The sequence below is a fragment of the Dipodomys spectabilis genome, unplaced genomic scaffold (genome assembly GCF_019054845.1).
Source record: "Dipodomys spectabilis isolate Male_0828 unplaced genomic scaffold, ASM1905484v1 ptg000017l, whole genome shotgun sequence".
NCBI classification, from domain to species: Eukaryota; Metazoa; Chordata; class Mammalia; order Rodentia; family Heteromyidae; genus Dipodomys; species Dipodomys spectabilis.
In genome coordinates this window covers 16,286,882-16,302,104 of record NW_024870694.1, presented here as the reverse complement: position 1 = coordinate 16,302,104, position 15,223 = coordinate 16,286,882, and the positions used below count along the sequence as shown (strand labels likewise).

At 37.8% G+C, this 15,223-nt stretch overlaps 1 protein-coding gene across 1 annotated transcript in view; it reads left to right on the top strand.

Annotated features, from left to right (window-relative positions):
• Positions 1-15,223, top strand: part of Tprg1 (tumor protein p63 regulated 1) — a 101,139-nt gene that overhangs the window by 71,969 nt on the left and 13,947 nt on the right. The gene's annotated exons all lie outside the window — the stretch shown is intronic.

Genomic DNA, 15,223 nt, shown 5'->3' with positions numbered 1-15,223 from the left:
GAGCAATGTCTCTACACAGAGGTTCCTGACTGCTCCAACATATTTTATCCTTCCCCACAACTCTCCTGCCTCTCAATTCTGTCCATTTGATAATTCCAAATCAAAACTCTGAGAAAGTTCATACCTCTTCCCCTATTCAAAGGGTTCCTCACTCAGGGATTGTTTATAGAATAATATGATACACAACAAGGACAAACTCCTTAGACTAGCTTTCCATACTTTCTATTTCCAAACCCTATTTATTTATTCCACCTTTTTGGTTGACTTTTTCCCTCATATTTATGAAATTTAAACTAAAACTACAAGCATTTACAGTTTCTTCTGGTTGTAGTCTATGAAGTCCTAAGAAAAAGTGTAACTGGATAGGTGTATTCTCTTTATTCACTTACTTTTCTTGCCAGGTGTTTGCCCATCAGGGAATGACAGTTGCTTTAAAGGATTGATATTTAAAATTCTAGAGAGGAATACACTATTTTCTTCCCTTCTTTCCACTTTTTCTTTTCCTTCCTTCCTTCCTTCCTCCCTTCCTCCCTCCCTCCCTCCCTCCCTCTCTTTCTCTCTCCCCCTTTCTTTCTTTCTTTCTTTCTTTCTTTCTTTCTTTCTTTCTTTCTTTCTTTCTTTCTTTCTTTCTTTCTTTCTTTCTTTCTTTCTTTCTTTCTTTCTTTCTTTCTTTCTTTCTTTCTTTCTTTCCTTCCCTTTCCCTCGGTCTCTCTTTCTTTTGTGACACATAGGGCTTGGCCTATCCTTGAACTATTATACTCCAGACTAGTGCTCTACCATGTGGACCACAGCTCCTCCCTTTTTGGCTTTTTGGTGGTTAATTGGAAATAAGAGTCTCAAAGACTTACCTAACCAGGCTTTCTTCAAACCTCCCTCAGATCTCAGCCTCCTGAGTAACTAGGATTACAGGTGTGAGACACTGGCACCAGGTTTATGTGTTATTTTCAGTAAACTTTCCCTAATCTTTCACCATATTTTATTCTTTAATGTTCTAATTAATTTACTGTTTCTTTCAGAATTACTGATCATCAAGTCAGATGTGGAATCATCCTCTGTGCCACACTAGTTTCTCCTCTCGTGGTTCTTCTCCTCTGATCTTTCTTAACCAACTCACATTCTTCCTATTAGACTACAAGCCTCCAGGTATTTCCTTGCTCAGCTCTGATGCATGCTGCCTAGGGCAGTGTATTTTGGCATACATTCGCTCAGTGTACAATGTTGTTGGTAAGCGATAGTACTTTATAGCATTTACTCTACACTGTCTCTATGCTGTTTTAAATGCAAATTCCTTGTTGTAAATGCACAGAACCTCTCTTAAATGCTACTCAGATTGAAAAAAAAAGGAGAACCTGTTTTGTTGGATCCTTTAAATTATTATAAAGAATTTTCTTTATATTCTTAAAACTTGTTTTTATTTCCTATGCTCTGTAAAATGATATAGGGATATGGTAAAAAGAAGCCTTCATTTGCACCTAAGTATCATTGGGATTGTGTATATGGGTGAATTTTAATTTAAATGATTAAATGTTCCCAGGGGTATCCATCGATGCAGTAGGATGATGCAGGATTAATTAAAGACTATGCTCAAACTTCTTGGCTCTGATAACCCTTTGAATACTGCTTACAATGCAAATAAAATTAATTTGTCAGACAAAGGATTCCTCTGCCACATCCTAATTATGTTGTGGAAAGAAGTTTTGTTTTCATTTTTAAATGATATCTTTTCTTGTCCTTTTAACAAAGTCATTTCTTAAGCTTTGTAGTCCAGAGAGATGGTTTACAACTTCTCTGAGATTCTACTTCCCTAATTTAGGAAGTATTTCTGAAATAATGGTTCACTCAATGATGAGCTCTGGTAACTCAATGCCTGTCTTACCAAGATATTACACATTCAATCCTTTGCTTTTGCCTTGAGCATTTAGCCTAAATAAGTCATCAGGAGATTTGTTTGTTCTTCCTTATAGTTTCTGATCAAAAGCTTCTTTATGAAAGATCAGGTGCCAAAGGAGGAATTAAACTATGAGTTATATTTTCCATGCCTAATTTCTCCAAAGTCAATTTGAAAAAATAAGCTCTTCACAATGAAGTTTCACAGTGGCAGGTGTGACAAAGACTTCTAAATTTTTCCAGCTGCCCCTCTACTGTATCCTTTGCTATAATGAATCCTATTTGTGAATATAGAAAACCAAAGTTAGAAACCATATTTGATGATGAACTCCAGGCAAGTTGGCAGGGTGGCAAGTCACCAATACAACTACTGTTGTTGTTGGCTAAATGGACAGATAAGCTGTCCAAAGGAGGAAAGGAGAGGCTGTCATGGAGTGTGATATACAGGGATGGAAGCACTGTTGGAATACTGTTTCCCTAACTTCGCTACATACCTTTACAAAAACATCGGGGTGGGGGGGGGGGCGGGAAATAGAACATGTTCAGAAGAGGGAAATCTGCTGGTAAAAGAAATTTCAGTTTGTCAAATGAGGAACAAAGTGTTGAAGAACTACGTGTTAGTTTTAGTTGTTGGTTTTTAAACTAAGTAAATGGCAGAGAGAGAGAGAGAGAGGAGAGAGAGAGAGAGAGAGAGAGAGAGAGAGAGCGCCAGAGATTCTATCATAGAAGTGGCATCACTTTAAAGCAAACTTAAGTGTTTTTTAAGTGAAAAAGTAAATTTTGTGGAAATCTACTTTAGATAATTCCATTTCTTTATAAGAAAGTCATCTGAATTGCAATCTTGGGATTTTTTTTTTGCCTTCAATGAATGCTCAATGCTACAACCTCCTGCTTTATTTCTGTAATCAGATAAAATCCATGGTGCATCTCACTGCTCAACCAAGTCCTAGGACCTGAGTCCACACTTTAGGTAGCATGTCTTTGATCTTTGTTCTGTTGTACCTACCCACTTTTCACAAGAAACTCTCAAGCCAAGGACATTTTTCAATTCCTAGTTTGTGACACTCACCCCAGTTCTTACTTGGACTTGGTTCCAGTAGGAACTTAGAAGTCCCATCTGAGAACTTAGAAGTGATGAGTTCAGAAGCTCAGCTGCCACTTCAGGCTAAATGAATCAGAATTACGTCTTAACAAGATCATAGGTGTTTCAAATGCATATTCAAATTTGTCCAGTATTATTCAAGTCTGTCAAATTCCCTGCTTAAATGGCCTTGCAGGTTTGTTCATGTATTATGTAGATTTTTCAATGTTTCTCTCCTTCACAGGCAATATTCTTGGGCCTGAGGAGTGACTAGGAAGAATGGAGCTGTAGATGGTGTTTGGAAACATGGGCCCATAGTTCTTACATTCAAAGGAAATCTTGACTAAAAACAATATAATAAGTCCCCAAACCCATATGTATGCAACACACTATTAATGCAACATAAAAGAAATCAAAAGCTTCAGCAAAATTTAGCTCATTATTTTTCCCAGAGAAAATATATACTGTGGAATGTAGGTGAATTGTGTCTACTTCAAAATATCTGGTATAGCCTGATTTTTTTTTTTACATAGCTTAGTATTTTATGCCATTTTTCTTCATATCTACCCCAAATATTTCTGAATTGACAGGTTTGGGACAAAAGTAGCTAGCAGGAATGCAAGGTAATTCATAAATTCCTCTTCTCATTTACTTTTCAGAATTTTGCTCAAGGGGTACTTTAAATCTAGGCAGAGAGGCACCAGCCATCTTACCTGCAACAGTTCTGATAGATGAGTACCAGGAGAGACAAATTCTTTTCTCCAAGGTTATATAATAATGTCAGCATTGACATTTGACCCAAAGTCAGCATCCTCTGAACTCTATGACTTCTTTTGTACTATCAAAGTACCCCATAAGAAACATGAGAATTTTGTTGTCAGAAAATTGCCCCTGGTTGGTAGAATGTAATCACTTTGGTCAAAGATGGATTGGGCTGCTGAACACCTCTTTCTTGCTGAAAAACTAGAATGGCTCTCTTGTTGACTATGATAATAAAGGAAAATATTCATGTAGACTCTGTGTGTGCAAGTAAAATGGTAGTGTTTACTTTGTCTAAATTACTTGTTAAGTGAGCAAGGGAAAAATAAGTAAGCATATCACATATAATCATGTATAATCTCTTGAAACTATTTTCATTTCAAATGCTTCCAAAATAGAAGAGGCAAAAATGTTGGCTTTTTTTAGGGGCATAATCCACAGAAAGTGTGAGCAAGTCTGAGTTCTTGATTTGTCAATTAGAGCCCTCTGTATCTTCCACTTTTCTGGGCAGGCTGACTGTCTCCCCAAAGTCATTGTCTTTCCAGATCATTGGAAGTAAGGCTTGAAGGCTGTGGTACCTGTTCTTTCTAATCTCTCCTGCATAAATTCCAGGCTCACTTTTCTTAGTTTCCTTGGAGAGGAAATGTGATTCAGAAAAAAATGTTTTTCTAAAAAGCTTTTCTAAAAAAATTGTTCTCAGGGCTGGGAAGGTGGCTTGGTGGTAGAGCATTTGCTTTGCATGCACGAGGCCCCGGGTTCGATTCCTCAGCACCACATAAACAGAAAAAAAAGCCGGAAGTGGTGCTGTGGCTCAAGTGGTAGAGCACTCGCCTTGAGCTGAAGAGCTGAGGGACAGTGCCCAGGCCCAGAGTTCAGGCTCCATGACCAGACCCCCCCCCCCCCAAAAAAAAACCCATTGTTCTGTATTTATAAGATGATTTCTTTGGTGCTTTGTATGTCCTTCCCCCACAGTATAGCCCTGTTTTCACTGTATTTGATGTTGGCATACTTTGTGGAGGGGAAGGGAAAAAACAAATTGTTTAAATAGGGATACAGGTGGACCCATTGCAACAATGAGATGTACAAGACGTTATGTCGAAAAACAAACTTTACAACTTTGGTGTGTGTGTGGGAATGTGGTGGGGGGAGGAAATGGGAAGGGATGGGAAGGGGAAACAAAGGAGGAGGCAACAATGCTTGATAAGAAATGTATTCATTACCTTGCCCATGTAATTGTAATCCCTCTGTATGGTATTTTCACAATTTTTTTAAAAAAAGGCTGAAGAAATATGAAGCCACAAGTTCAAGCCTCAATGAGGTCAGCAATAACAATAACAATAGTAATGGAATAGAATAAATTTGAGTTTTTTTTAAATCTTAAATTAGGCCTTTAAAATAAATACAGTGTTACAAAACTAAAAAAAAAAGTTGTTCTATACATGTTGATATTTGGTTATTTGGTGTGTCCAAAATCATTATAAATATATAATTTTTCTTGGTAGCTTTGCACGGTCTGTCTTCTCTTTTGGCCCTGGCAGACTCTTGGAACAAACAGGCTCCATCACAGACATAACATGGCAACAATGGTAGTAAAGTACCCTCAAAACAGGGCCAAAGCAGAACCCTTTCTGTCTCGGGCATTTCTCTAAAACTTTCATTCCAAAATCATGAAGAAGATCTCCCATCTCCCTGAAACAAACAGGAAACATCCTAATAGCTCTTTTTAAAACAATGTTACTCAGAAATACAGACAAATGGAAGACAAAAGCAGCAGAAGCAAGACCACTCGGATCTGAGAAAGAATACTTTCATTTTGAAATATGTGTTTTACCCAGACCACAGGTCTGTCTACTCATTTCAAAATTGTCAAGCCACTTATTACAGGATGAATACCATGGAGGAAAGGGACATGATATAGACACAGAACCTATTCTTGAATAATTGCCAGTTTATTTGATGATATAAGATGAGCATACAGAATAATTTCTGCTTAATGAAATTATCACAAGTACTGTAAGACAGGCTAAGTAAGTTGGATCATGTGGTTGGAGCCCTGAGGAGTTGTGGTTTTGGATATTGGGAGTGTAGGATAGAGATAGAACTGTACTTAAAAAGTTTTCAGGCTAAGAAAATATTTCTTATTTTTTGCTTGTTTGGTTTTTTGGTATTTTTTTTATTGTAAAACTACTATACAGAGGGGTTACAGTTACATGAGCAAGGTAATGAGTACATTTCCTATCTGAGAAAATATTTCTGACTTTCACAGGCAACTGGACGCTCTTGGGCTGGTTGCTGAGCTGGGTGGATTAGCCCCATGTAAAAAGGTAGAGAGACTGCAGAAAAAAATGTGAAGTCTAAACCATAGGCTTTGCATCTACTCATGGAGGAATGAACAATTGGCTGCTAAAACATCTTTCTTTTCTCCATTATCTTATATATTTATAGGATGCTATGAGAATTGTCAGAATATCTGGCATCAGGGAGTCCTGGATTCCAGTGCTAGTTCCATCACTTACTACCTGATGGCTTTGGGCATCATTTTTCTCATGAGTAAAATAGAGATGATAAACCTTCCTTGTGAGCTTATGGTAAGATCTAGATGTGAAAATTTAGAGGTTTTAACACATTTCCTGACACTTACTAGTCTCAGCTATGACTGATGTTTTTATCTTAAATATGCAAGAATTATTCCCATGAAAAAACAATAAATGCCCCTTACAGAAAAAAAAATTGTAAAGGAAGAAAACTATTCCCATAGATGTATCAAGAGTCCTAAAGTTGCAGTGAATTCTTTTCCAGTCCTTTTTATATGGTTCCCATTCAGGTTCAGAGCTGGGTCATCGATTGCAAACAAGCAAGCTCAGTGTTATCTTCTTGATGTCAGGTTTGCTTTGCTATCTGCAAGACAAAGATCTGAAACTGAACCAGACAAGCTCTAGGTCGCCTGTGTCTGGACATCCTCTTCCATTTCTGAAGACTTATTCTCAGTCTAAGCCTGTATTCTGAACATTCTACGAGTGGGCAACCCTTGTCATTACTGTCACCAAATATCTCCCTTATGAACCAGACCTCAGATCTGAATCTCCATATCTTGCAAATCATGTTGAAGAAACTGGACTGGGTCAGTGTTCTACCCTTTGGATCAGAAATATCTGGGTATAAATCTGACATTCTGTATCTTTAGGCATTTCATGCTTACTAATTTTCAAGTAATAAGAATTTCACGAAGAATAATTGGATAAGCCATGTAAAGTGATTTATGTACTACAGGGCATAGCACAACTCGCAAATATTAAGAGTTTACTACTTACCAACTGCCACTAGACTATTTATGTCTTTCATTATATTTAACCCATTATACTAAGTTTATGAGAAAATATCATGATTCCCATTTACCAGATTATGGAACCTGCTAATTTACTGAAAGTGGCAATGACAAACGAACCTATTGAAGATAAAGATTGATTTAGTGTTTCACCTTTTGTTTTCTGCGTCTGCTAGCAGCACCACAACCACCACTCAACTTTTGGTGTTCCTGTCTTTTTTATTTACCTGGAATCTTCCCAGTGACATGCAGCAGGAGGCCAACATATAATAAAGATCAGCCTAGCTCATGACCAAGGAGGGTACCTAGCTTAGTTTTCAATCCTGATCACCTCTTGTTCCACGATGCCTCTTTGTTCTGTAGTTTTGAGTCTGGCAGACAGAAACAGATTTCCTCATTTAATTAATCTACTCTCAATGGATTTGCCAGTGGTTCCACACTAGCTTCAATGTTAAGAGTAGCCTGCTGTCTGAGCCGTACATAGTCGTGCCCAACCACCCTCCATCCCAACCTCTATTAACTTCTATAGTCTGCTTCTGACTTGTCTTCCTCCACTATTTCTGTTCAACAGTGGCCCAACTGAAAATGAATATGACCACCATAAAAGTATACATTGTAACACATTAAACAAACATTTCTCTTATATGGATCTTTGCCCTTATGAGTTCTTTTCTCTGTAGTACATTGCATGTTATTCTTTCTCAAACTTGGTTTATCCAAGTCCTCCTACCCATCAACCCCTAGATAAGAGACTGCCTGTTTTATAATGCCTGTTCTGAGTTTCTTTGAGATTTGTTATGATCTAGTTTTCATAATATCTGTATAGTACTCCATACGAAGTTGAGATTAGTGAACACGTATTAAGTAAATGAAGCCTTCTTCAATGCACTCAATTGTAAGAAGTTGCTCCTTTCTCCAAATTTGCATTACAGCATTATCTAGATGACTCTCTCTGTTGCTACTTGGAGTAAATGTTAAATATTGTGGGAGTTATGCCCCAAAACGTTTGAAGGAGGTTCAGATTAGGAGAACATTTCTGTACAGTATGACAATGCCAAGGTCTGCCAGGCTGTAATTCTAAGAATGACAAAATCACATGCCACTTCATTAGTGAAAAGGAGATTATCATTGTAGTTAATGGGACCACACTCTTTGCATTCCAACAGGAACATACTCCAGACGGGCCATTTAGATATTTGTGACTAAAATAATAGAACCTCTCCCCCTTTATCCAAAAATTATTTCACCCATTGCATTGGTATGCATTGAATCAGAGAAACCAAAGCTTTCTCTACAAAATGAATATATGGCCCTCATACCAAATGACCTGAAAAAAAGAGGGTATTTTTTTTTTAGTCATTCACCTAGAATTTTGATAGTAACGTAATGGGTTTTTAGGTTCTCTGACAATAGTATTTAGAGAAATCAAATTAGAACAGTTAGTGTCCAGAGTGTGGGTAGCAGAAAGAAATGGAGGAAACAGCTGACAATACAACTCAGACACCTCACTTTCAAGCACCTTTCAGAGCTCTGTGAAAATCATCTAATTCTGCAGGCTTAACAGCTAGATTTCATAGAGAAAATACTGGAGTATACAAGAAGATATTATGTGGCTTTATAATGAATTGCACCTATTAATAGAAGTAACTTCCTAGGTTTTGATGACGTTGAAGAGTCAAAACCATAAGACATAAATGATGTCCCTTTTAGGATTTAATCTCTGGAACTTGGGATGACTTTTATTAAGTAATAAATGAAGTTGTTTTTAGAATAATCTGTTTATGAAAATAATTATGTAAGTTTTAGGCTGACTTCCAAACACTTTACCCATACAAGTTCGGGTGGTGGGGGCAGGGGAGTGTTCCTGTGTCACTGTAAGGAAACTTAATATTAGGTAGTCATCTGCCTTGATGGTTTTAAGTGTTTGATTTATGTTGAGTTAGAATATCCTCAAGATACTACCTAATCCAGTATTTCCATCATTTTAAGGATTGGGAATGGGCATCCAGAAATATATTGAGAATGGGGATCCAGAAATATTATATCCAGCTTTAAGCTACAAAGAAAGATACTATGTTAATGTAAGTGGTAGGATTAGATCCAGGTTTTATTGACTGCTGTCTAGAGATCTTAAGATTGCAACATATAAACATTCAGAAAATGGAGTAACAGGCAATCACATGCATGTGTATAAAAACACTGGGAGTGGTAAAATCTTGGGCATAACCTTTGGTTATCAGTAGTGCTCATGACTACCTCTGAAGTTTCCCAGGCAGGTTTCATCTCCCTTAAAGATTTTCAGCCTAGGTAATGCACAGCTTCTTTCTTAGTTATCCTATTGGTGATCACTCTTTAATGATTTTTGCTTTTGATTTAACCCTTAGATATTTTTCACCTGTAAGGTCATTGCTTCTACTTCTGGAAGAAGAGAGCCCAGATCTCAGCAACTCTCAGCAACTCTCTGAAGATTTCTCATATTCATGAACATTGAGCTTTCAAAATAGTAACTAGTCTTCCGTTTCAGCACAGATCTTGTTTTACTGGGGGCAGAAAAAGACCTTAGAGAGATGATCTAACTGTACCTTCCCCTCCCTAGTTTTGTAGATGGACTCTTGGAGCAAAGTAAAGGGTTCAAGTCGCCCAGGTAGTAGCAAACCCAGCTTTTGAGCCCAGGCCTCTTAACTCCCACTGAAGGATCTTTCCATGCAACCACAAGGCCTTTCTAAAACCTATGCTTATGATATTGCTTCTTTCTCTACTTTTCCCCTTACTTTCCCCTCCTGCAAAAGGACCCATAGAATTTCTTAGTTACCCATGCCAGTAAATGGTTAATCTCATGGAGCCCAAGGCCCTGGAAACTTCTGGGAGGGAGCCAGGTGAGCAAAGAGAACAGATAAAGGCAGCACCTGCTGATGGGTTTGGAACAGCCTGGGGACACTGAGCAAATGTAAACACATTCTGCAAATCTTATTGTCTGACTCTGTGCCAGCGTCTTTTGGGTTCTTGTCATGGAAAATATTTCCTCTGAGGTCATTCAATGAGCAAAGGAGCATTGAATACCCTCCAGGGTGCCAACTTGGTCCCTGCTTTTGTCCCAATTAAATAAGCAAAGGACTAACATTTCAAGGGCCTGGAAGGCCAGCCTTTCAACAGCACAAGCTGTAAGGTAGGAAAAAGGAGACATGACAACAACATTCATTGTACTGTTCTGAACTGCTCTCTCCTCTGGGTACCAGCCCTCCTCAGCCCAGGGCCTCCCTCTGTTTGCTCACCCAGGCTTACAAGCACACGCCCTGGGTTTAGAGCTAGAGTTAATGTCTGTGCTTCCTCATAAATCTCAGTTTGGTGCCCCAAGCTATGTTTTTAATTCTGTGGTGGAGCTTTGAGATTTGAGCTGAGTAGAAAGGAAGGGTGGCTGACTAAGGTAATAATGGAAGAAGCTTCCATTTCTCTGTTCTGGAGAGCAAGGCATCCTTATTCAGTTCTGTTAACAAGTCGCTTAGTGCCTTTGCAGAGAATCTCTGAAGTCCAGGATAAAGCAGAGTAGGGAATCGAGGGGAAAGAAGACAGTTGGTGTAGTCCTATATAAAATGGTGCACGATCTCTCTTTCACAAAAGAAGAATGTGTTGAATGAGCAAATTAACCCTGGCTGATGAGTGTCTGGCATCTCTTCTAATTCAGCTAAAAATGACTTCAAGAAAAAAGAGTTCTTCGTGACACAATAGAATTTCTTGCCTTTTTTTTTTTTTTTTTTGCCAGTCCTGGGGCTTGAACTCAGGGCCTGGGCACTGTCCCTGAGCTTCTTTGGTTCAAGGCTCACACTCTACCACTTGAGCCACAAATTTCTTAACTTACCAAACCTGCTATTGAAAAAAAGTTTTCCCTCCATTCAATTTGGACCTACTTTTTGTGGTATTAAAACATACTTCATGCTTGGGTTGTTCTCAGCCCCTGCGTATCTGTAGTAACTTCTGTATAAACCTTAATCTTTCAACATCTTTGCTTTTTTGTTGTAGAAAGCAATCTTTTTATTGGTGTACCATGGTGATTTAAAGTTGTAATTGCTGAGGCCTTCGACTCTGCCAACAACTGTGCTCTAGAATTTCTGAATCTGAGTCACTGAGGAGAACATGTAATTAACATGACTCAAGGAAGAACTGGGGATCTTTGAAAACTCTGGGGCTCAGTGTGTGTGTGTGTGTGTGTGTGTGTGTGTGTGTGTGTGTGTGTGTGTGTGTGTGTGTGTGTGTGTGTGTGTGTACATGCAGGTAAAGGACTATTCAGATAGTCTAGCACCCTAAACAACTCTATTATAAACCTTTTTCTATGAAGTCTAGAGCTGTTCCTTACCTCTTCCTGTTTCTGGATGGTTTTAAAGTTTACCAGGAGAGGAGAATATCTTTTTTACATCAACTACTTGTGAATTAGATACAACCTGGGATAGAAAGTAGAATAAAATAAGTGATAATGGACAATCTTTTACTTCAGTGATGAGACTTACAGGTTTCACCCTATATCACTGCAAGAACTGGGAAAAAAAATAATAGTCAAACTGTCCCAGAAATCATCAGATTGGAGGCTTCAGGAGTTCAGGGTCCAAGTGTCTTCATTGCTTTACCCACAATTCCATGAAAAGTCAATTCTCTTACATAACCCATGGCACTGAAGACAGAGAGCATGGGAATGTTTTCAGGAACCACTTTTCAGGTGACTTAAAAGATGGTTCTGAACTCATTATAAAAGCTAATTCAGGAACTATGCTTCTTTAGTCTGAATTGAAGGACTGAATAGGCTCCCTGAATAGAGGTCTGGTTGAAGGCTACTTAAATCCTTCAACCAGAAAATCCTTCAACTTTGGAAAAGTACAAGCTAAATACAGAAGAAGTATCCCGGGGCCCCATCTGTAATTGTTCTTCCTTGGGAGGCAAAGTTAGGAGAATTGTGGTCAAAGGCCAGTCCAGAAAAACAAAAACAAAACAAAAAAACATGAGAACTTATCTAAAAAATACTAACATAAAAAGCTAGAGGCATATCTCGAGTGATGGAGCGCTTACCAAGTTAATGCTACAAAAATATTATTAATGAATGAAAGAAAAGAATGAAAGTGAGAAAGACAGAGAGAGACAGACAGACAGACAGAGAGAGAGGGAGAGAGAGAGAGAATAAATCTTGGACTCAGAATCAGGTGGAAGATAGTGATCTAAAGTGTAGAACAGGGCAGAACATTATGATACTTCCTCTGTGCTAGAGATTTTCTTCTCTTCTCTGATCTTATCTATGTCCAGTGATCATAGTTGTTTTTCTTCCTGCATTTTATTCCATTTCACTAGCAGTTCTTGATTTGGTGATCTGATTATTTATGGTAATAGTCTCTATCTTATTTCCTGTAGCTATATTTATGTATACCAAATTAGCTCATCAACATTACTGTGTAGGTTGAATCAAACATAAAAAGTTTAATTCCTAACAGTATATGCTATTTTTTATGATTTATGGTAAACATTTAATATTTGTTAGTTGGACTGTACCTTAAATATACAAAGCAATAGTTTTCATCTTCTTGTTTCTCACAAAATTATTGTTTTCTAAGTATCAGGAAGGTCATGTTAATGCCTAAAGATAACAGAACTATTGAAATCCATGGTTGCCATCCAGTGTAGGGTTTTAGGAAGAGAGCTCCTAAAGTGTCATTGCTCTAAAATTTGGGTTTGTCATTCTTGATTTGAGACTGTACCCTGCTTTCAATAACCTACACAAAGCTCAGTGAGACAGACTCAAGGTTCTTACACCCATAATCTGGGTTCTTTGTAATTCTCCCCTTCACTCCCAGTGCTACCTTATTTTCTATAATGTCATAATATTAGTAATTTCACAATTATGAATATTTAGTGGTTTGTTTTGAGATAGTCTTTCTTTTTATGCTCAATTGAATTAAAAACTCTGAGCAAGGTTTTTAACCATATATGATTCATAGAAAAATTCATCTTAACATTGGAAATATGGTTGTGATATGTAATTATATCAAATTAACTCTAAGCTACTTTGTAGGTATAGATCAGATGGTGAAAATACTGGCTCCCTACCCTGCCATCTCCTGAGTGAGGTCTGAGGTGTCTGGGGATCTCTCTGACCTCTACCTGTACTATGAAGAGGCTGTGATCTCAGTTTCCCCATAATCATAGAAGGCATTAGCTATACATTCAAAAGCCTTAAAAAAAGATCTCTTATAGTTTATAAAGTTTAAACTTTTATGCCACAAAATAATGGGTAATTTGTTCCTTTACATGTTTGTAAAGCATTTTGCTAAGTCTTAAAATTTCCTGGAAGAGAAGAGACAATATTTGGTTTGGCTTTGTCATTTTCAGATATGTTCTGCTTGGTGCTGGTGGCTCATTCTTGTAATCCTAGCTACTTAGGAGGTTGAGGTTCAAGGATCGTGGTTTGAAGCTGGCCTAGGCAGGAAAGTCTGTGAGACTCTTATCTCCAATGAACCACCAGAAAATTGAAAGTAGAGCTGTGTTTACAAAGTGATAGAAGACCAACCTTGAGTGATAAGACTCAGGAACAACACACAGGCCCTGAGTTCAAGCTCCACAACCAACCAAAACAAAAAGTATGTTGTATTAGACTTATTTTATTCCTTCACACTAAAGAAACCATAAGCCAGAGACTGGTTCTACATGATCTATGTCCTAGCCTAGTGAATGCTGGTGCTATTGTGACCACATACTCAGTTACTGAGGCCACCAAATACCAGAATACTTGAAAGGTTCTCTAGAACAGATGCAGAAGTCATGTTGCTTTTCAGAATGGGAAACTCTATTCAGAAGATTTAGAAAGAGAAATTTTTTAGATTGAATTTAGATTGAGATTCAGAAGGGAACAACAATTTGGCCATCTTGTTTTTTGTACATTGGTGTATTGTATTCTGTTATTTCATATGAATGTGCACAGGTTACTATCACATGAAGCATTTCTGGTCATAAAGACACTGGCAGTCTTTACAATTGCTCATTTATCAAAGTAAAGATGATGGTAGACTGTCATGGTAGCATGATTCCACAGGGCTGGATAAGGTGTATCTTAAGTTTTACTTTTGGAGAAATTACTTCATTTTACGTTCATTTCCCCAGATATGGAAAAAAGTTCATTAAACTGCATATTTATGATTAGACTACATCTCTTTTAAAAAAGGCCATTTCCATGGTCAAACTGATCAGGTTTTTAGAAATAAGATTCTACTTGAATTTTATGATTGAACTTCATTTGGAGTTCCCTTAAGTAGAAGATATAATGCATACTTATTAGGGAAGTTATCTGGTCAGATTTTCATCTTCTTTTGCTAAAATCAAAACTGTACCCACCATATAAAGCATATGAAGCTCATGATATATGAAGTAGTAAATAGTTCTTTTGTACCAGTTGTTCTAAGGGACTCAAAAATGGTCCATTAACCAGCATGCACATAATATTCATAGAGCTTATGATTTATTGACATGCCAGGAAAAACTATTGGGCAGGAAAGTATAGGAGGGTGGGGGTGACCAATGTCAGTATAGATGCTAAGAAGCTAAGGGCTTAGAAAGCAAACTTCAGAGACATGCACATTTCTTTTAGTCTGTCTCTTTCTTCCCTGTTTCTCTGTTCTTTCTTTCCTATTGTGGTTGTTAGTGGTGGTGAGGAACAGACTAAATACAAAAAAATGTTGAGTGTCAACTTTCAAGCACAATCATTGAGAATTTGAGTACTGGGAAGCGGATTGTGTTAGGATCTTTTCTTTTTGTCTTTTTGTAAGATGCAGGTCTGCCATCAGCCAGTTGAAGGCAGGGGTGAATGCATATGTGTGAGATTGTGTTTATACACATCTCTGCATGGATAAATACTCAGAAACCACAATAGCACTCCCAAAGGAATCCTTCCTTAATACAGGAAGTGACAGCATTGTAAAAACACCATAATTAAGCTCCCCTTTTTCCCTCCCTTGTGCTAGAAATCCTAGGGTTTCATTTCTAGAAGAAATGAGACCTCTGTGATGCTTCATGGGCTGCTTAGAATTACAAGCCACTTTACAGCTTGTTGAAATCAAAGCACCCAGGCCTTTCTTGGCATTTAGTGGTATCTGAAAACACTAAATTATGATTGATGCATCTCCACAAACAGGTCACAGAAA